The 21,055-nt window shown below is 39.5% G+C and overlaps 1 long non-coding RNA gene across 1 annotated transcript; it reads right to left on the bottom strand.

The window, feature by feature from the left end:
* Window positions 1-8,440: 8,440 nt before the first annotated feature.
* On the bottom strand, window positions 8,441-19,631 carry LOC132334397 (uncharacterized). The gene is made up of 3 exons (XR_009488411.1): window positions 19,365-19,631; window positions 13,075-13,227; window positions 8,441-12,459 (listed from the first exon to the last, which is right to left on the bottom strand). It is a non-coding gene; the product is annotated as an uncharacterized LOC132334397 (long non-coding RNA).
* Window positions 19,632-21,055: the final 1,424 nt, after the last annotated feature.

The raw sequence follows: 21,055 nt of genomic DNA, 5'->3' as shown, positions 1-21,055 counted from the left end.
AAGAACAGAAAAAATTGTTGCAAAGGCAGGATTTATTTATTAGTACTGGTAATTAAGCCTTGTGTGTGTGAAACTAGTGAACTGAAATGGTATGAACCAAAATCAGAGGCTGTTTTGAAAATAAAGGGCTTGGCTTTCCTTTCAGGATTTATTATAGTAAAAGTGAATTCATATGTCATAGAGATGTTGAGACACTCCAATTAACTGCTTTGATGGATCTATAACCACTGAAACTGTGTTTAAATATTTTTTGGTTTGCATATTACTCAACTAAGATATCTTTTTTCAGAATTCTTTTTATTAATCAGCTCCATCTCACCTAACCACTGTCAGTTTTGCTAAGTAAAAAAAAAGTCAGCTGTTTCACACCATGTTCTTTTGCATCTACAATGAAATTCAATAAAGACTGAGGAGAAAACTAGTAATTTTTATGTGGGAAGACTATGGCTAATTTCCACTGGGTCATCTGACAAGAAAATAGCACTAAGTGATGTTGATTTTGGTGATTACATACCAGTTCCTGAGACAACCATTCACCTTGTGGACCAGCTCCTTGAAGAGCTGTCTGTCTCCAGGAAAGGACTGAAAATGCTCAGCTGCTGTCAGATAAGAAGGAACTTGCTATGCCAAATCCTACCTTTGAGAAAATGTTTCAGGGAAAAACATCTGAACATGAAAAACCTCTGAAAATGTTCCAGGGAAAAACCTCTGAATACAGTTAAATTGCTTTTAGAGACAGTTCTGTCTCTTGTACCATATTTATCAAAGATATAGCTGGATTTAAAAAATAATTATAAGGTGACGGTTAAGAAAAGTTCTTGTAGAAAAGGAGTGTTTATCAAGTTGCTTTCAACTGAAGCTTGCAGACAAGAATAATTTTACATTTAATCTTTATTACTGTAGTAGAAATAAAGCAGTAGTACAGTGCACTAACTATTTTATTTTTCTTTATACCTTGGTGAAGAATATGCAGATGTCCTTCAAGGAAAATAAGAATCAAGCCTTTTAACTGTGACAAATTAATGGCTTTTCTCTGTTCTGGTGAGTTTAATGGTTGCAGAGATCTGATTCTGCAAACACTAATACATAGAAATTACATATTTGCATCAAGTTATTTTCATTATCAGAACCCAACATTGGCTTGTTTATACAGTTTTAAATAGTAAATGACAAGCCAAAGGAAAAAAAAATAGAAGTTAGGAAAAGTCTAAACCTGAGGCAACACATAAATCTGCTGATACTGCAAAGTCAGCACTCAATGCATCCATGAAAGGAGAAAGCCACGGGAGGCAAACTAGGCTTCTAACTATGGAAGTTAATTAGCTCTATTTTTAGCTAGAAGGGAATTTCTGTTTAAAATTCGCCCATGTTGTAGGTTACAATGATTTAAGATTACAGACCCCCCCCCCCCCACCAAAAAAAAAAAAAAAAGTGTGCATGGTAAATTTGTTTTAAGGCCTTCCACTGGAAAAAAAAACATGATAAAATACTAAGGCAACCTTAAGGATTCATCCATATATTCCTTCCAGCCATACAGGAAAAAATATTTCCCATGAGATTACAAACAAAGAGGGATTAATTAGTAAGAGATAATTCTCAGGCATTGCACAATGCATTCATGTCCCTCAAGTCAGCACATTTTACTGAATGATAATGTCAACAGCATAGGTTCTTACTGGTCAAAATTACATATTCATGATACCTCTCAATTTCAAGACTATAATAATCTTAAGGGATTTGAATTTGTATTCAGGCAAAGGAGACATCAGTGATATGATACAATTCTTGACTTGAACGCTTCTTAGTTCAAACTACTGATAATTAATATGGGGGATTTGCTTTTGATTTTCTCAGCTTTGGGAACAAGCCTACTGGAAATCTCATCAGTGGAAGTTGCAGGTGCACATCCCCTCTGAAGGTGTTAACCTAGAAGAAAAGCCATGATCCCCCTGAGATACATAAATGTGATAATTATAGGAAGGCTTCTAAATAGTAAAGGAGGAAAATTCTGGTACAATCTTCTCATAGGAAAGCAGAAATTTTTAATATAAATTTTAGATGAAGCTATATTGGTTCATGACAATGCCTTGATTCTCTCTGACAGCTGAGGACTGTTGCCCTAGAGATCTCCTCCAGTCTCAAATTCCCGTATTCATTGGAAAACACCCACTGACATCATTGTAGATAGAAGTTGAATTTGTCCTGAATTTGACTGGAAATCTGCCTCTTCAGATACTGAGGTCAGATTTGGGAACACAGCCTTAAACTCTTCTGCTTCTTTAGTCATGAAATAGGTATGTCAGTTGTGTACTACACTAGGCAAAACCTTTGTATGTACATTTGCAAAAGAAAAAAAAACAGTGATAGGGACAGAAGATTGACATCTCTCGTTACTGTGCCTAGACACTGTGCCATTTGAACAGAAAACAAAATACATAGCAGAGGATGTTTGTGAAAGAGGAGCCAGTCATTGACTGAAGAGAAATCTCTGGCAGTCTTTAGTTCAGGTTCTCAGACAGCTCTAAGGAAATCAAGGGTAGATATCTTTATCATTAAGCAATAAAGCTCCAAGGGAAAAGAATATACTTGTGAATACCATCTCTTTAACCATCTCTGATAAATTAACTGTCTTAATCCCTTTTCCCACTCCTTTTTCCACCCATCCTTTTTTTTAGGTGACTACACCCTTTCACCTGCTTTACCCTCACCCTTGCCAGCTTCAGTACTTGGAGCAATTCAGAGAGCCCTGCCAGCAAACCTCCCGCTCCACTTACTGCAGTGCTGCCCCACCTTCCACCTGCTGCTCCACAGCCCGTGTGAAGAGACTGGGATTGGCAAGGAAGCAGGTGAAGCACTCCGAGAAGGCAGACAGAGGGAATCAGCAGGTTCCCAGCTGGCAGCAGGCAGGATAGGACTTAACTTTTCTCCCACGAGACCTGAGCAACCCATAGCTAGATGGAGTTGCCCTGCAGTCACTGTTCATTTTCCAGAGACATCAAAGCTATAGCATTCTACATTTTGCACTGCTTCTTCAAAAAAGAGTAAGATGCTATTGAAAAAATCTAGTAAATTGACTGCATTTTCATGGTAAAAATTGTAATTGCCACTGAAGTGGAGTTTAATAATTTTAAACAAAGCTCTGAGGCATTCTAAGAAAAGAAATATAGGACAAAAGATTCTTCTGTAATATAATGCAAACCCCTCACTCAATAATATGTTAGTGAAATTTATCTAATTAATTAGTGGAACTTAATGAACATTTAAATATGCTGTGCCTTTGGCTGTCATAGGGAAATATTCTGGTCAATGAATGCAATCAAATTAATTAAGGAACAGTAAGGAATTTTTTTTTCATTAAAAAAAGCATAAAAAGTTATCTAGTGAAAAATTACGTCTAAAAATTGAAGAATAAGTACCTGGTATTTAGTGTTTGTGTCTGCAGTCATTCTCATTTAGAAGCTCAGTAGTTCATTGCAATTACAAATGAAACGCTTTTCATTAATACTCATATTTGGGGAGGTAAAAAGCTGCATTGCTGGCTCCAAACCAAACCAGGCTTTAGACAAGTGGTTCCTGAGATCACAGCAGCAAAGTACAATGTATACGTGATGTATATGTTGATAGCAACAACCACACACAACATTTCACAGAAAGTCACATTTGCCTAAATTTTCTATGGCACTAAAACCCAGCAGAATTTTTTTTCCTGTGATCTTAAATTACAAACATATAGATATTTTGCCAAATTTTATTTTCCAGTCAAATTACTAGAAAACAACAGTAAAGTTGCAATATATAAAGGAAAACCTAATGTCTGAGTCCCATTGGAAAAGCCTATCAACAACATCAGTTTGGGTAGGAATTTCAGCTAGGACAAGCCTCCTAGCATTTTGCTGGAGCAGCTAACCATTTCAGCTAAAATCATAAAACTTTCTGGAATGCCAAGGTACATGAAGAAAATTTAGATATGAATCATGTTTATTTAACTTATATTTAAAGGTAGCAATAACTCCTTTGCACTCTTTGGCAGCCTAGGGCTGCTTACAAGTTACACCTGTAACTCCCATTACGGTAATGAGATTATACCTACTCATTTACCTCTAGCGTATTAATGGCTAATTATGTGTCTTATTATTTAAAAGTGAATGCTCCATACAGGCTGTGTGGGGATAGGATGGCTGAATATGAGTGGAGGTTTAGGTGTGTGAAATGAAAAGGTAAAGCTGTACCTACAAAGGGTTCTTAGAAGTTAAATATTTCATATTAGGAGGATATTCATTACATTGTATATAGATTAAATGAATGTGCAGGTGGAATAAAGACAAAGCACTGATATTGTAATTTGCAGCACGCATTTGCTTCAAAGATGGTCTTGGTCTTAGGGTGAATTTCTTTAGTACCAGTTTCAGTCTCTCCTTAGAGCACTCACATGTACCCTATAGCATGCAAAAGCACATGATGCTTCCGAGACAGTATTAAATTCAGGTCATTTTGACTGAATTAAAAAAAATTTTTTAATTCTTTTTCAGAAGAGAGGTGTTGAAATGTGCTGAGTAACATACAGCTATTTTGCCCAATTATTTTGTGTAGGGGTAAGATTGGAATATATTTTAAAACATTTCAAGTAGCAATACTATTTACATTTAACAATGTTTCAGTGTGAAGCATTTTGATTCCTGGATTAAAGAAAATTTTATTTTAAAATTGTCTTGAAGTTATTTCTCATGTCGCAAAAAATCTTCCTCAAAGTCTTATCTGACCTCTTGTTATTAAGTTTTTGGTTTTTGAAACTGCTAGAAAGCCAAATAACCCATTCTACACAAAGTCCTTTTTCTTAAACAGAACTTCTCAGACAGGGCTTAGCCTGCTGAAGAGCATTTAATCGCTACCACCAAAGCACAGTTATGGTGTCATGCAAAAGATAGTGTCACAGTGTCTCTAGGTATGAGAAAATTATTTGTTTGCCTTGATTTTTTTTTTCCTAATAGCACTGAGAAATCCCTTTAGGCAAGACCCCTTTTTTTTTTTTTTCCCTCTCCTTTGTTTTAATTTTTCCTTAGAGCAAAAAGGAGTGGTACTCATTTGTTAGGTGTGTGAGGCTTTGCAGGTCTGGTTTTACAATACACCATTTAGTCTTTGGTGAGGCTTGTTAAACCCTGAAAGAAAAGTCATGCATTGACTGAGTGACGCCACCCTGAGGTTGATTCCCAAGGGAAAGTAAAGATTTGGTCCTGCCTTACAATCATTAGGGTGACCGAGTACACCTTCTAGCAAGTGATAGCGTACCCAGCCTTGGCAAGCTGCGTAATGACATTAAACCCAGTGATCTAATTATTCACTTCTAATATAAAGGGCAGAGTTCCCTGGGAAATCAGGAGCAGGGCTGAGAAATACATTTCACAATACAAATGGAGGCAGTTTGTCAAGACTCTAACCTGGGAAAATTAACTTATGAAGCTGTCCTACGCATCCAGTGTGCCCAGTTCAGAATAATTTCACATTTATGCAAGGAGGATCTTTAAAGCACTAAATTATCAGGCTTGAACACCTTTGAACACCTTGTTTGAAATATCACTTTAATTTGTTGTGGCTCAGAGATCTTTAACTTCTTATTAATTATGGAGATACATAATGTAAATATATACATAAGTTTAGCGTAGAAATTTAAACTAAGCCCTACTGACCTGTGAACATAAGAGAAACTTATAGGTAGAAAATGCCTTTCATATAAGCCAATGAGAAAGTCAGCAGCACTCAAGATGGCATATAAGACTTTTCTTCAATGTCAAACTTCTTTTTCATGATTATTTCTTAATTTTTTCTTTATTCTGTGTAACCTTGTGTGTTTCCAGGTAACAAATTTTTGCTGTGCAGAGGTACCCATTTCCAAACATATCCTTAAATACAAACTGAAAATACTTGTATCTTCATTCATTTATACACCTACAACTTTGGATTTGTTTGCAAAGGAATGCCAAAGAAGTCACATGCCAAAGAAGTGACTGTTCTATACCTCTGTACACAGAAAAATAGATTTTTCTACAAGCTTATTTCAAACTGTGGAATATTTGAACTACAGCCCAAGTAATTACCTGAGCAGTCTACTGGGAATGTACATATTAGAACAAGTTGTAAAATAATCTCTTCCAAATAGCTATTAAAAACAAAATTACAGATCCTGGGCCAGATTCTCAGCTGTTACAAATTGGTGGCTGTTACAAGTCCCTGACTTTATGTGTGCAAAGGTTGAGCTCCAAGAGAAATTTTACAGTAGAACTACGAATTACTGAAAAATGAGGTTCAGAGTAGAAGCACAGGTGGTATTCACACCATCTCCTTCAAATTCCTTTAGGCATTTAGCCTGGCTTCTCTGAATCATGCCTGCCTCCTCTACACTGGCAGTATGAGGAACCGGGGTTCCTCCAAACTTCACCATAACAGATGACTAAAGAAGAATCAGTCAGACAATGTAAATGCCCTGAATACCACAGAAAGGTCATGTCTTCTGTCAATATAACTGAATTGCTAGAGAGACTCTGCTTTCAAGAAAAAAAAAGAAGGAAAAAAAAGAAGTATCAAGCCATTTCATTGTAAAGGTTGTGGTTATTCGCAAAAGCAAATCAGTTGTTGCTCCATTTTCTGCATCACTATCTAATTTCTCTGGGATTCTCTTAATTAAAAAGTATCCTGAATATTGTCTTGTTGTCTATAATAAGTAAGATTCTTATTTTCTTCTTTAATGACAGTCTAAATCTAGTGTAGTAATAACCAATTGACTAACACAGGGAAATCCCAATCTTTCAGCTCCATTGTATAATTTATACAATATGTTCAACACTTTCCCACATAATAAACGTGGGAATCCCTTACAACCAGTCCAAGGTCTGAGGTTTTTCGTATGAATCATGTTCGCTGCATCCTGGCTTAACCACACCCCCAGCTACTTCTGCTGGGAGCCAAAGAGTTACTGCAGTCAGCGCTGGTAGGAGATACCATGTGCAAAGGCATTATTTACAGCAGGATGCAGTGAAGATGAGAGACAGAGACTGATAACTTTATCTCAGGGGTTACCTGGGAAAGACTGCTCTAGGTCTATTTAAAAGAGTAACTTTAAATAATGAATAAATTAAGAGATATTATCATTCAAATATTACTTCTTGCTATGACAAATCTTTCATGTAACCCTTAGCCAGGTTCTGTTTATTTAAGGTGATGCTCATTTGAATAGTTTGGGAAAGAAGTGCTTTCACTCTACCTGTTATTCAATTTGACAGTTCTTTGCAACATGGGAGAGTCATGTTTGAACTTGTACAGAGAAATGTCATTGTCTTGTCTTAAGAAAAGATATTCAAGATAATGTTCACATGCATTTAGCCTCCCTGAGTGGAAAATTAATGTCTGGCAGAAGTTTTTATGTAAGGGAGAGGGCAAATGACAACAGGTTGTCTGATTATTAATGCAAAATTGGGAATTTTAATCAGCCTTCAAAAACTAATGTGTAGTTTCTGAGTTATGCTCAGTACTGCAAATCAGCTAGACATTTGCCTGTAACATAGATATCTCCACTGTACATTTATTCCTATTGCTTTGAGCCCGCATAGATGCACAAACATAGCACAGACATAATCACCTCTTGGTCTTTTCTCTGTCAGGCATATTTCACTTCTTTTATACTATGTTCTCACATGAATTCCAGCTCCACCTTTTGCAATCAGGAACATGAGTTTGTCAAGGCTTTAGGCACTCACTCAAATCTGACCACGTGACTTGGACTTTTGCTCTGAATCATGCTTTGGAAAAACCTCCTAGATACACACCTGTCTGTTGACTCCAGAGGGAACCAAATCTAAAGGCCAGTCAGCTAACTCAGCCACCTAAGAAACTGGATTGTGAATGTTAAATAAAGCCACTCACAGTTATATGGGGGTAAAAAATTAAGGGCAGAAATGGTTCAGTGCTACATTTGTAAGAGTGAGTTTTTTAGAGCGTTCTCCTCTCACTAAAGGTAGTTTTTGAAGTGGGAGGAGAAATTCATAAAAGGATTTGCTTTTGCACTATCATGCAAAGGTGCACTAGTCACAGTCCAGCCACTTGTTGAATATTGTGAGTTTGCATTCACTGCATGAAGCAAGGAGGTCAGAAGAAGGGATACCAGGTTTGGTTCTTATCTACATCACTGATTCAGTTTGTAATATTAAGCAAGTCAAGTAAGTGGTGTCAGGTAGGCATCACAGGTTTTCCCACATCACAGAAATGCTGTTTGGCTGAATTAATTTATGCTTATGAAGCACTTAAAACTTTTTTTGAGAAGTCAATGTAGTAGTATGAAAAGGAATTTCCCACAGGTTCCAGAGGTGCTGGGATCCAGAGGAACTGAGGCAATTAATCAGTGTTCTTACACAGTGAGAGCACAGTGCCTCTCTGAAAGACAAGCATACACAAAAGTTAAGAAATTGTTTATTCCAGCCGTAATAGGAAACTTTTGTATATAATTTCCCTGCTTACTCAGAGGCACTTTAACATCTGTCAGGCCAGGCCTAGCACTTAGCACACAGATCTGAGGACAGAAACACATGCCCCATTTCCTGATAGCAGCTCACCCGCCACTGCTGCCAGAGCCAGGGACCACGCATGCATAAGAAGCCAAGCTCAGTTCCACCGGTTAGTTGGGCTTCATGGACCAAATCCAAATTTGTGCAGGTGTAAATGAGAGCCACACAATCTGTTCCATGCCTTTAATGAAATTTCAGTTCTGATTACATGGCACTCTCTTCCTTTTAACCGTTCAAGACTGAAGCCAAAAGCTACTTGCCTTCCATTCCTTGCTTCTTTGAGGCATGCAGTATTTCAATCAGAATCCTTATCGACAGCTCCAAATATCATTCCCACCCCTTCTCATTCAGACAGTGCCAGTCAGGTCAAACAACAATCACCACAACATTTAGAGTCCTTCAGGGAAAAAGTGTTTAAGGGCATCCACTCTTTTCTTTTAAATCCCTGATTTCAGTCAAAAATCTCTTCAATCTCTGCAATAGAAAAATTGCATTTTTCACTCAAACACCACCAATGCACTCTTCTTTCTTGTATTTGATCATAATTCCTGTTCACTGAGTTGTTCATTCTCCTGGGTTTATACACCTGTGCTCCTCTCCACTTTTACTCAAACTTCAAGCATCTGGTAACATCCAATGCTGCCAAGTTTTCCTATGAGAGCAAGCACACTCAGAGGCCAATAGTGACAGTAATCACTGTAACAGACAATTTCAAATATTGTGTGTTCCTCTCACACTACAGGGACTGCATTCCCAGCCCAAAGGGAAAAAAATAAAACCTGAAAACCTTAAAACTACCCAAAAAATATGTATTTTCAGCTAGTCAGGAAAGATAATGCAGTGTTTTTATTATTTATTCTTTACACTTCAGACTTCTACATGCACTCACACATCTATACTTCAGAGCACTTTATCACTTCAGTCATAATTTAGAATGTTTAAAAGGCATACAGTGTAAGGCATTGCAACTGGTTGCAGTCTGTTTCTATCACCCAAAGAGTCTGGAAGCATAATCAGTGTTGTATTCCTTATCTGCTATATTTCCTTGTCTCCTTTTGCACCCTGACAGAGGATTAATCACCTGATGGGAATACCACAGACTGCAGAGATCTGGTGGGAAATATATTTCTGAATGACTTCACACTAGTCAGAAGTTCATGATGTCTATGATTTATTGTCTCTAGTGAATTTCTCATTGCTTTTGAGAATTTAAACTAGTTCAGCTGCTCCTAGTGATGAGGCACAGAATGCAAATACAAGGCCACAGTAACTCTGTGAAGCTCATATTTGGAAAGCAGCTTTTCCAATATACGCAAAGAAATTATGACTTTAGACCTAAGGAGGAGAAGAGCCACTTACTTTTCAGCTGTTTCCATATTCTCTTCTGGCTGTGCTGTAAAGACTTATACATAGGAAAAAAAATGTGGAACTGTGGCCAAAATCTGAAGTCTTCCTTCAATTTTCATCACATTTTTTACATGGCAAACTACCTCTCAGCATACTTCCATGTAATAAGATACATACACGGAAGAGCAGAAATAAAAACAAGGCCAAGATGTCAGGACTGCTCTTTGGCATATTCAGGATGTACCAACTGGAAGCTGAAAATGAGAGCAGTTCAGGTAACAGACACTGTTGGACAGATGGGGTTTATTTACCCCAGGAGGGTAGAAATGCTCAGTAGGATCATTCAAAAGCAAAGGCAGATGGCAACATCATATAAATTCTACCCTGAATAAGGATTTCAGGTTCAGAGCCCTGATCTGAAGGAGCAAATATAGCTGGCTGCCATGACTCAATGTTTCAACTAGTTTTTAAAGCATTTTTATTTTTTAATATCTTCCTCACTGCTCAGTTTTGATATTCTGTGCTATGTCTCCTCTTCAGCCTTGAATATGGTTTGTAATTTCTTTGAGATCACAAAACTATAAAAGCAATGTTTACTCATACAAAATAAACACTTGACATTTTACAACCTCTAAATATACTTCTGAAAACATACAGTATCTTCTTCAGCCCAAAAAGACTTTAAAGGCTGTCTTCACTGAGCAATGAGAAAGGACTAAAAATTTTCAAGACACTGGCAGTGTTTTCAGTGTTAAAAAGCAAAACACATTTGAGCATGCATGTGAGCAAGGATCTGACTACTGACTGGTCTGCCTCTGTGTAAAGGGGCATAAAGCCCTACTGTTCTGATTATAAACAACTGCAAGTGACACTGCTAAGCAGAAGTACTGGAAAACTGGAAAACTGAGGCTATCAAGAAGGCAGTAAGCTATAACCAAGCTAGTAAGTCAAGCAGCTGTTTATCCATAGTCATATCTATATAAATACCAGAGACTTACAAATTCGAGAGCACAACAAAACCAGAGAACTGTCCTAATGCTTGACTTAAGAGAAAGAGACACTGTGAGATTAAAAACTGGTTAGGCTTTCTTCCCTTTGTCACTCCCCTAACAGTGTGGAGGTGCCTGTCCTCCATTTTGAGAATTTTTGTGTTCCCTGACATGAAGAGAGGTTTCATCTCCTTTCAGCTATCACGTTCACCTCTTTCAGAAGGTTTGCTTTGCCCAAATTCTTTGACAAGGAGTGAGTGAAATCTCAGCCTCACTGAAGGCAGTGGGAAATTTGCCATTCACTATAAGAGCCAATGTTTCAACAGAAAGTTTATATCCATAGAAGACCAGACTGAATCTAGTCCAGTGTTTGTGAAGTGCTTTGAAGTAGAGAGTGTTGCAGCACAGAAAGTATTGGTATTATTACTATTGCTATTGAGTGCATGACAGAGAAGAAAGGTAGAGACCTCAAAGTGAACTGGAAGGAAACACTGATTCTGGAGATCTTTCTCAGAGATCAGTTCATGGCATTTTTCTAAACAGTTTCCTTTAAAAGTGTCTAGTAAAATTTTCTTTCAACCTCAGTACCTTCTTGGCATGTTAATCAGAAGCAGATCTTCCTACCAAACCCAGCCATCCTTATGGAAAGCATCCTATCTTTTCCTTCACATACTTTTCCTGAGTTGTATAACTTGTCTCTAAAGATTAACAGAAATAAATACTCTACAGGGAGCTTTGGGGTTTTTGGTTTTTTTTTTTTTTTCAGAAGCACTGCAAAAGCCCACGCTGGAAGGGAAAATCTATGTTTTGCTTTCAGCCTGTTTGTTCTTCCTCTGAACTACAGTGTGGCCCATGCACTGCACTGGCCCATGGAAAAGAAAGCCTGGGATCCAGTATTGTTGGCAATTATAAACTCTTCCATTACTTGTGGTTATCGTGTATTTATTACTACCAGACAAGACAACGGTTGGTCATCAAGGAAAAAAAAGCCCTCTCCCATGATCTCATTAACTAGTTTATTCTGCCACAGACTCATTCAGAATTCTTTTCAAGTTACATGGACAACACTGCAGTCAGGAAATATGTTAGCTGCTACCAAAGGAACTATTATTTGGGTCTTGGCTGTTGCTTCCCCCCAGTATTCTCAGATCACAGTCCCTGCAGTTCCCTCAAACATCTTGTTCACTGGAAAAAAACCACTCCCTGTAGGGTTCAGACACCCAGAGGCTGATCTTCAGCTGGTGCAGACTGTCAGGGCTCCCTTAACCTCAGGCAACCCAAGGTTTTAGACTTCAGAGGAATTATCAGCAGCTCAGCAGCTGTGAGAAGAGCACAGTGTTAGGTCAGAGAAGGAACAGGCCAGCAGTTGTGAATCAGCCATTGGCACACTCAGCTCAGCTGAGAATTCCCAACCACAGCCTACAGAAGGGAGTTGTTACATCTTGATTAATTTCAAATCACACTGTCTTCTTTCAGTCTCTACCTTTTTTGGTTATCTCAGTACACAGCAATGGTCCCAGTGGTTGAGATCTGCACAGTTGTGTTCTTGACTCTGATCTTAATCATGTGGCCTGTGATGGAAACAGTGACAAATTACTTCCATCAGTCAACTAAAAAGAAAGGACAAGCTTGTATAGTCTTCTAAATTTAATCAACTACACTACAAGCCAAATAAAGGTGGTGCTACAAAATATGCTATTAAATACTTGACTATTCAGTAGGTTTAATTGCAGCTACAAAGAAATTTGAAATACCATAACCTAAGAATCTTCCAAAAACAGTTTCTTCTTCTGATTTTAAACCAGATGGCACTTACTAACAAGCAGCTGAGACACAAGATATTAGCACTGAATTAAGGCACCTATGCATCTTCTAGAATGGAATCTGGAATGGATCTGATTTCTACATGAACAACTGTGATCACATCTATCTACATGCAATCATGTCAACACTTCACTTGATGCTCATACAATTATTTTTCAAGAAGTCTCGTAGTCTCTCAGTGCTTTGGAAAATGAGACTACTTCTTTATAAACTGAAATATGGATCTAAATGCCCAAGTTTATACAGACACATTTTAAAACATTGGCAACAGTGAATAACTGCATTAACAAAAGCAAACCCAACTATAACCATCTATTTAAGTATTTGCTACAAGTATATATGTATTCCCTATTTAAACTTACCAGTAAAAAATGGAATCAGATGCAACATTTCAACCAATAAACACATTCCTAAGGGAAGATATGGCATGCTTTCCCACCACTTATCACAGTCAAACACACCAGCTGCATCTGTTCAGGGCAGTTCATATCTCACTTAGCACTACTTTTCATGGCCTGTGACATAGAAAAGAAGGTACCTGGGCTCACTCTCCATTCTTAGGAAGATCCACAACACTCTGCAAAACAGTATTTCCTTCATGCCACAGTGATTTTCAGCATCTATGGGTGATTCTAACACACACTGAGTTTTGACTCCAACAGAACAGGCAGACAAGGGGAGAATTTAGAAAAGGAGAAAGATGGACAGAGTATTGATCCCTTTCTGTGCCCTTAAAAACCACACAGGCAGCTTGGGCTAGAAAGACTTAGCAAAAGGGATAGGTTAGTGTTTTACCACTCTCTGAAATCAGCTGTAACATCCGTATGGATTAAAGGGGGTCAGGATTTCACTCACTCTGTTTTTTCCCGACAGAGTAAGCCTAGTGGTTTGCTAAATTAACTTTCAGTGGGGCTTCTTCTTCCTTTTCTGGAATTTGGGGCAGCAGAAGACCTGGTGCTGCTAAAGGCCTGTGACGTGCCAGCCCTCTAGAGCTTCCATGTCCGCTCTGCCTCTCGGGGTCACACCTGTTCACAGCCCCATGGCCGAGCAGTGCCTCACACACTCCTCCCTGCTGGTGCAAGCACACAGGCACCTCTAGCCATGCACCTCGCCTCCTCGGCAGCTCTGGAGGCCTGTGGTGGGTCAGCTCCACTGATCAGCTGGAGATTTTGTTTAGAAGGCTTCTTTATGCTGTTTATGCTGCTGTCAACACCACAAACCTAACACTGGCACCTTGTTGTTTACATACCTCCACTCCAGGACACCTTCTACTAACAGTGCCCAGTGTGTGAGGGTGCAGCTTCTCCTTTTTATTTTTATAAGGTTTGTTAACCACATCGCTATAAGATATTCATTCAGATTTCACCCAAACAGACCTCTTGCTGTCAGCATTTAATTATGCTTGCATTCCTATGTAAATAGAGCGTTAGCCAAAAAAGAGCTTTTTATAGAAGATAAGATCAGGCCCATCTTTACAAGAAAAGGAAACTTTGGAAGCTTCTGTACTTCTGACAAGAATAAATTTCTAAATGCAAGAGAAAAATGCATAGAACTGAGCATGTTCTGTTCGTGATAAATCACAGTATTGAAAGTAGTACTCTTTATATATCTTTATTTGGAGGCTTAAGAGTACATATTTAATGTGTGTATATAAAATATGTCCTTGTAGGACTGCAAAGTCTTTTCAGACTTCCATTGAAAAATACTGTGCACTTAAGATTACTCTTTTTAATGATTCACAGTTCAGTAGAGATTTCAAGAAAGTTTTTCTCCAGAGCTGGATATTAAATTATTTGACAATCTTTTTCTCAGTTTGGCTCATGTATGTAAACATCTGGAGAAACATTATGTTCTAAGCTTAACCATGGATTTTATATCATAAGATAAGCATACATTTTAAATACTAATTTAAATCTTAAAATACTGAAATCTCATAAATTCAAATAGGTCCCTAGTCTTCCAAGCATAAATGTCCATTACCATTTTCAAATAATTTTAAAATAATAACAGAATCCTTTGAAAAAAAATACCAGACCCCACTGTGTTTAGATTGATGGGAAATGCAGCAAGCCTCATACAATTTTTCCTCCCCAACATGAGTCTTAACTCAATTGTCAAGTTTGCTGTCACCTTCAATCTAGATTCCTGTGAAAGGTCATGCAGATCTAATGCATTGGCTCAACTTTTATTGTACTGGGACATTGTGGTTAACTTCAGATCTCCAGCTAGCATTCTCAGTAACCACACTGAGAGGCAGAACTGAAATCACATTGAACAGAGCTATTTCCATGATAACAGCATTTGAAGAACTTGTGCAAGTTTCTGGGTGATAAGAAACTGCATCAGCTATTTTGGCTCTTGATTTGGTCACATTTGATGCAGCTGAACAGAAATTAAATATCAGTTAACCTGATGCTGCTCCAGAAACCTATATAGAACACAATTCAGCATTCTCAAAATGAGACTTGACAAGCTATTTTCTGGTGGCAAATTTGCCTTGACAATACAATTTCAATTTGCCCAAAGGCTCCTATGTTTCTAGTATCTAGTAGTGTCAGAAGTAAGTATCACAATCATTTGGGGGCTGATAGTTCATATGGATAACTCAAGATCTTCTTTCTGAGACACCATTAGGAAATCAGAGCGGAATTTGGCTCACCATATTTTCACTTGCAAACCTTTAGGTACCCTAAAAATGCTTCATGAGGAAGACAATTAATGAAGCATTTGCAATTAACTTCTTTTATTGCTGAGTACCGCCCCAGTACTGTGATGTAATTCACCTGTGCTGTTTGACCTAAAGGGGAATTTGGCAGTTGAAGCTGAGATGTTCTCACGGATCTGCCCTATTACCTAACTTTACCTACTGCTGCATTAAAGAAGTGTAAAGTGATTTCCATATAAATACAAAATCAATTTTATACAAAGCACTCTGAACAAGTGTCTTCCACTATATGATTAAAAAAAAAAAAAAGATATTTTATTTGGCTGGAAATGCTTTGATAAACAACAGGTCTCATTGACTACGCCATTGAAATGCTCTAATGAATTTTTAATATCTTTAGTTGTTTAACTGGATCTTATTACAAAGAAGCTGAAGAGAGGAGCATGATGTTTCCTCCACTGGCACATTTAAGAAATCAGTAGAGGCATGCCAAGAGAATGTTCTGTTTTCAAAACAAGGCTCCAAAACTGAACTCAGGATCAAAAATAAAAAGCATTTTGTCGTTGTTTCTAGAATTAAACTACTGCTGCTGATTTGAAATGCATATATGACCCTTTCCTCAAACTTACTACACTTGGTTCTGTCCTTTACCTCCCTACAGGTACGATATTGCATCTGTGGCTGGCTGACAGAAATGGATCACATTTGAAAACAAATTAAAGGTGAGAGATCTCTTGCTGCACAGACAATAGGAGGGAAATTCTGCTATTATAATCTATGTGCCATTAACCCATGAAGTTAAAAACTTGATTTCCAAGATGCTGACATGCTTCACTTCTAGCTCCTATTGCACAGGCCTGCCAGCTGCAGAGATCCTCCCTGTCTGCTTAGTAACTCCATACTGATTAGCAAGATTGAACTGAGAAAGTTCACCTTACACACTTTTGTCAGGACCTTCCTTTACTACCAATGTTCTCACGTCTGCTGCAGGTTTTAAATCCTATATGCAGTCCTGAGCCATGGGAACTCAAGCACATTAAGATGATAAATCATTATAGACTCCTCTGGCATTCTGCTGTTTTTCTGGTGACCGACCTGCTGTGCCTTGAGAAGCCCCCCAGCTTGCATGGAGGCTTTCTTTGCTGTAAAAGCCAAAGTATTATCATCACCAACAAAACAAGGGAGTTGGCTGCACATGCAGTGGGAACCCAGTGCAGCACTGGACAGAAAAGCCTCTTGCAGATCTTGCAGAGCAGGGGTCATGAGGAGTGTAACACAATGAGGCCCACGGAGCACTAATGCACGTAGGGGTTGCTGTGCCAGGGCTCCACTCAACAGGTTGCATCTGCTGGCAAAGTGACAGGGGAGGATTAGTGCTGATCAGAAAGATGAGCTACTTGCTCAGTTTCCTCATGTAAGAAGGAGAGGAGTAATACAGCAGGGGTAGGAAGAGGTTCAAAGCCTGCAAGGACATGAAAACTGTTTCCACACTAAAAAAAATTTAAAAAAAAAAAAAAAAAAAAAAAAAAAAAGTAAAAGGTGTATTTTCCAGCAATTTTTCTGAGCATAGTGAAGAAGGTACCAAAGTTCACTCGCCCATAGATTACCCTGAATGAGAAAAAACATGTAGAAAGTGGGTGTCTTCTTCCCAGAACACACTCCAGAGTGTTTGAGAATGTATCTCATCCTCCCCCACATTTGTTTGTTTTATCCATCTGTTATTGCCCCATATTTGATTATGAATTGAAAGCATTCTCCTGGAGCTGCACTCTGAGCTTTTCAAGCTGAAGTGTTTGAATAAGGCTTGTCACTACAGGAAGGATACAGAGGGCATCACATTCCCCAGCTGCCTCCCATCACCCTTTCCCCCTCCCTGCACCTCATGGCCAGCAAGTAGCTCGGATGCAAAAGGGGAGAGCTCTAAGCAGCTGCTACCTCTTCCCTGTTTCTCCTGCTGAGCAGCTTCCACGCAGGAAAGTGGCTCTGTTGCTTGATTTCAAGTTGGAGGAGCCTGAGGGCAAACAGAATGGTTCATTGGGCTGTCTAAGCCTGCAGTGGCACATTAGTACAGGATGGATTCCCCCCAGTCCTACACAGCCACAAAGGACAGGCATATGAGAGAGAGGTCATGCGGCTCCCTGATTCTCCCTGCCCCAGCCACAATGCCTGATTAAAGAAATTATCCTAATTTTTCCCAGATGAGTGTCCCAAGGAAATGCAGTCTTACAAAGCATTTATTCTGGAAGAGTCTGCAGAAATAGGATTTTCTGGCAGTACTCTAAAGTTGGGAAGTTCCCCATCTTCCAGAGGACTTTCCAAAAAGGGGCATTTGAGTGTGATTTTCACTTCCTCTGCACTAGCTGAATTGACACATGAAATAACCTGTTTAAGTCTTGGGGTGTGGAGGAGCTTCTTTGCTCCAGCCAAGTGTCCTGCAGAACAGGTTAAAACTCTTCAGCTCAGCCTATCACAATGTCAGAGTGTGATAAAAACCATGGCAGAGCTGGGAGCATCCATATTGTTTGCACACTGTTCCTAAGTGAGAAGAATATAAATCTTTTAAAGGTATAGCCTGTTTCTTAGGAAATAGTTTTGGATTTTTTCCTGAATTACTCATATAAGCCATTTGCATTTGATAATTTAAATGATATGGGGGCTGTTTTAGGTAGCAAATTTGCTGCTTTGTTCTTCACAACACAAGGAAATTTATTTTAAAAACAAGTTTTCAACTTCAAAGCTTTATAAGCTGACACAAAACACAGCGTGCACACACACACACACACACACCACCCATGCTTCACATTAGCCGTTTGCAGAGCCCAAAAGCAGCGCGGAGACGGCTGACAGCGAGGGGATTGAAAGAGCTTTTCTGTGTGGGCTCCTACTGCAGCCAGATTGGATGATGGAATTAGAGGCAGGGTGCGGTTCCCACCTCCAATGCCTCTCCTGCAGTTCACAGACCTTCACACTGCGTTATTAACACGCACTTCCCTCTCTCCTTCCAAACATGCAAACTGCACCCTCTCCCAGGGCCCTCCTTAGCTTAAGGGTGCTGGCATGTTCTCCTCTGACTTTCTGGAACCCAGGGATTTCCAATTATTTCCACATCCTCCTCCTGTTTCTCTTCTGGCTGTGGTGCCTTTGGGCTGCCTGCTTGACTTCCCACTCCACAGGTCTGCAAGGCAGGGGCAGAAACGCCAAAATTAAGAGAGCGGAGTAATATTTGCACAAGGCAGAAGGGAAGAGGAGCAAATATAAATTGCCTGGGGCCAAATCTGCTTATTCTCTCTATCTTGCTCCTTTCTGAAAAGGCAGCCTTTGTGTCTCCTCAGGTTCTTGTTAATCTTCCCAGAGCATCCAGCTTTGTCTCTCTCAGTTCTTAGGAAGCAATGAGGAGTGTCTTCTTTGCTTTTAGGCGCAAAAGGCTGCATCAACAAGGTGAGGTACAGGCTCACTGTTTTATTCAAGTATGTGGCACCACGTTGCAGCAGATCTGAGAATCCTTGAACATACTATTGTAACATTTTAAATTCTTGCATTAGAAGACATCTTCTCAGAGCAAAAATTGACCCCAATCTGATAAGCAGCTGTTGCAGAGCCTGCACCTAAAGCTTGCCCAGCACTCAATCTAGCAATTCCCTGACAAAGTTTCCAGCTTGGCCAATCACACAGCCCTAAAACACTCCTGTGGCTTTCCAGTGCTTATTTAACTGCTCTTCTATTTTGCTGTGTGCCAGAGACACTCCTCACTCCACTCCTTCCCGACTGGAAAGCTGGTGGCTGTAAGCAGCTTCCTCCAAGCCCTTCCCTGGCCAAAGCTACAAAGGGCCTCCACCCTCTTGCTTGCTGGGGGTGCTACTACAAAAAGCCCCCTTTACCCTGTTCCCAGGCCAAGTATTGCAGGGAGAGAAGGGGGAGGAAGGAAAAGAAGATAGCAAATGGACTTATTGTTCACAAGAAGGGTGGGGGAAACAGAGAAAAGCTGACCTGAGATACAAGGCTCTGTCAGTTTCCTCCTTCTCCTGTAAGGATGATTTCTGCTGTTCCCATTCTTCCCCTCTCCACTTCCCCATGCTAATCCAGCTCCTACCCCTGAAGGGAGGGGAAGAACTGTGCCTGTCTTTTGCAGAAGTCCTGGCTTGATGCTCTTCTCTAGGAAGTAGTCAGTCCAAGCAGCTTTCCACACTGGCAGAGCTGGGCGTGCGGTGAAGGCTGAGGGCCAAGTTATCGATAGCGCTGCAGGTCTTCACGGGCCTGTCTGTAGGATGGCCAGAGTAAGACAGACACAAAGCATTTGTCTGGTTAATTACTCCCTTCATTTTCTGCATTATTCCTGTTTCAAAATCTGTATCCATATACTTGCAGCCCCTAACAATAGCATGTTTGTGTGATTCCAGCTGACCAAACAGCAGAAGTTATTTATAACTACAGATGAGCGGACTCTGCTGTATTTTCATTTATGTATTTTTCCTTAGATCATCCATTGGAAAGGGGTCATACTTTCATGTTTCTCACACGCAGAGGCCCTGTAGGTTAGCACGCAGGAGATGAACCTTGGCAGCCTGCACTGCTGGACTGCCTGAAGAAGAATGCTCACTGCAGCTGCCTGAACCAGGAACACACAGGGGCTGAGGGGGAGGAAATTGTTCTCAGTGCCACACCAGGCAGCAGGTGGCTGAAATGGCAGGACCAGTGTTTCTCAGATAGAAAGTTTTTTTAAATGACTGCTCATTTGTGGGTTTTTCCTTTGTCAAGGCTCTCCGGCATTTCAGAGGAACAGTCAGTGCCTGAAGAATTCCAAAATAAGTGAGTGGAATATTGAGAAGTGGCATTAAGTAAACAGGATAAGCAACCATAAGGTGAAACCTCTTATTCTTAGATGGGAAACAGAACCACAGCATGTCCATCCATGCTAACAGAGCATAATTTCCCATCCACATCAATGCACTGAATCAAAAAACACTTTTAATATTTTTAGATGCTTCTCTCAGTACAAGCTTAAATGGAGACAGGCTTGAATTTACTTTGGTAGTTAGGACATCAAAGGTTACCTCTTTGAGGCCCTTCTACCTACAATCTTTCCACATTATATGGAAGGCTTACAGTAGGTAAAGCACTTTCTGTAGTCACGTCACCATGCAACAATACTATCCAAGACAAATTATTCAAACAAACATGCTATGACAAAAAAAAAACCCCACAAGCTGCAAAATCCCTCATTTCTATCTAGTAAATAGGGCAGTTCTCCACAAGGCTTCTAGAAGAGGCAAGAGACACAAAGGGAACTGCTATGTCCAAGGTCTCCTTTTAGGGTTGCACACCAAGATTCAGAGCAGCCAGATGGAGACAGCAGCATATTTTACAGTATACTGATGTATGAAATAGGTCTCCCAAGTAATCCTAGCAGATACATACCCAGCCAGAGCATATCTATAAAATAAAGCTACAATATCTTTTCCTTAAAAGAGATAGTGTTAAGGAACTTGGTGATTAGAAATACACAATAAAACTCACAGATGGCAGTAAACAGGACAGAAATTAGTCATTGATGTTTCATTCCTTTATGTTAAAGCACCATAGGCATTTTTAATTGGTCCAGCCCAAATAACAGAGAAAAATGTATCTGAAGAAAAAACAGGGGACTTCTTTGGGGTCCTTAAAAATATTAAACTTCACTG

Source organism: Haemorhous mexicanus, chromosome 1, assembly GCF_027477595.1.
Source record: "Haemorhous mexicanus isolate bHaeMex1 chromosome 1, bHaeMex1.pri, whole genome shotgun sequence".
In the NCBI taxonomy this organism is placed as follows: domain Eukaryota; kingdom Metazoa; phylum Chordata; class Aves; order Passeriformes; family Fringillidae; genus Haemorhous; species Haemorhous mexicanus.
This window is presented reverse-complemented; position numbering and strand designations above follow the sequence as displayed.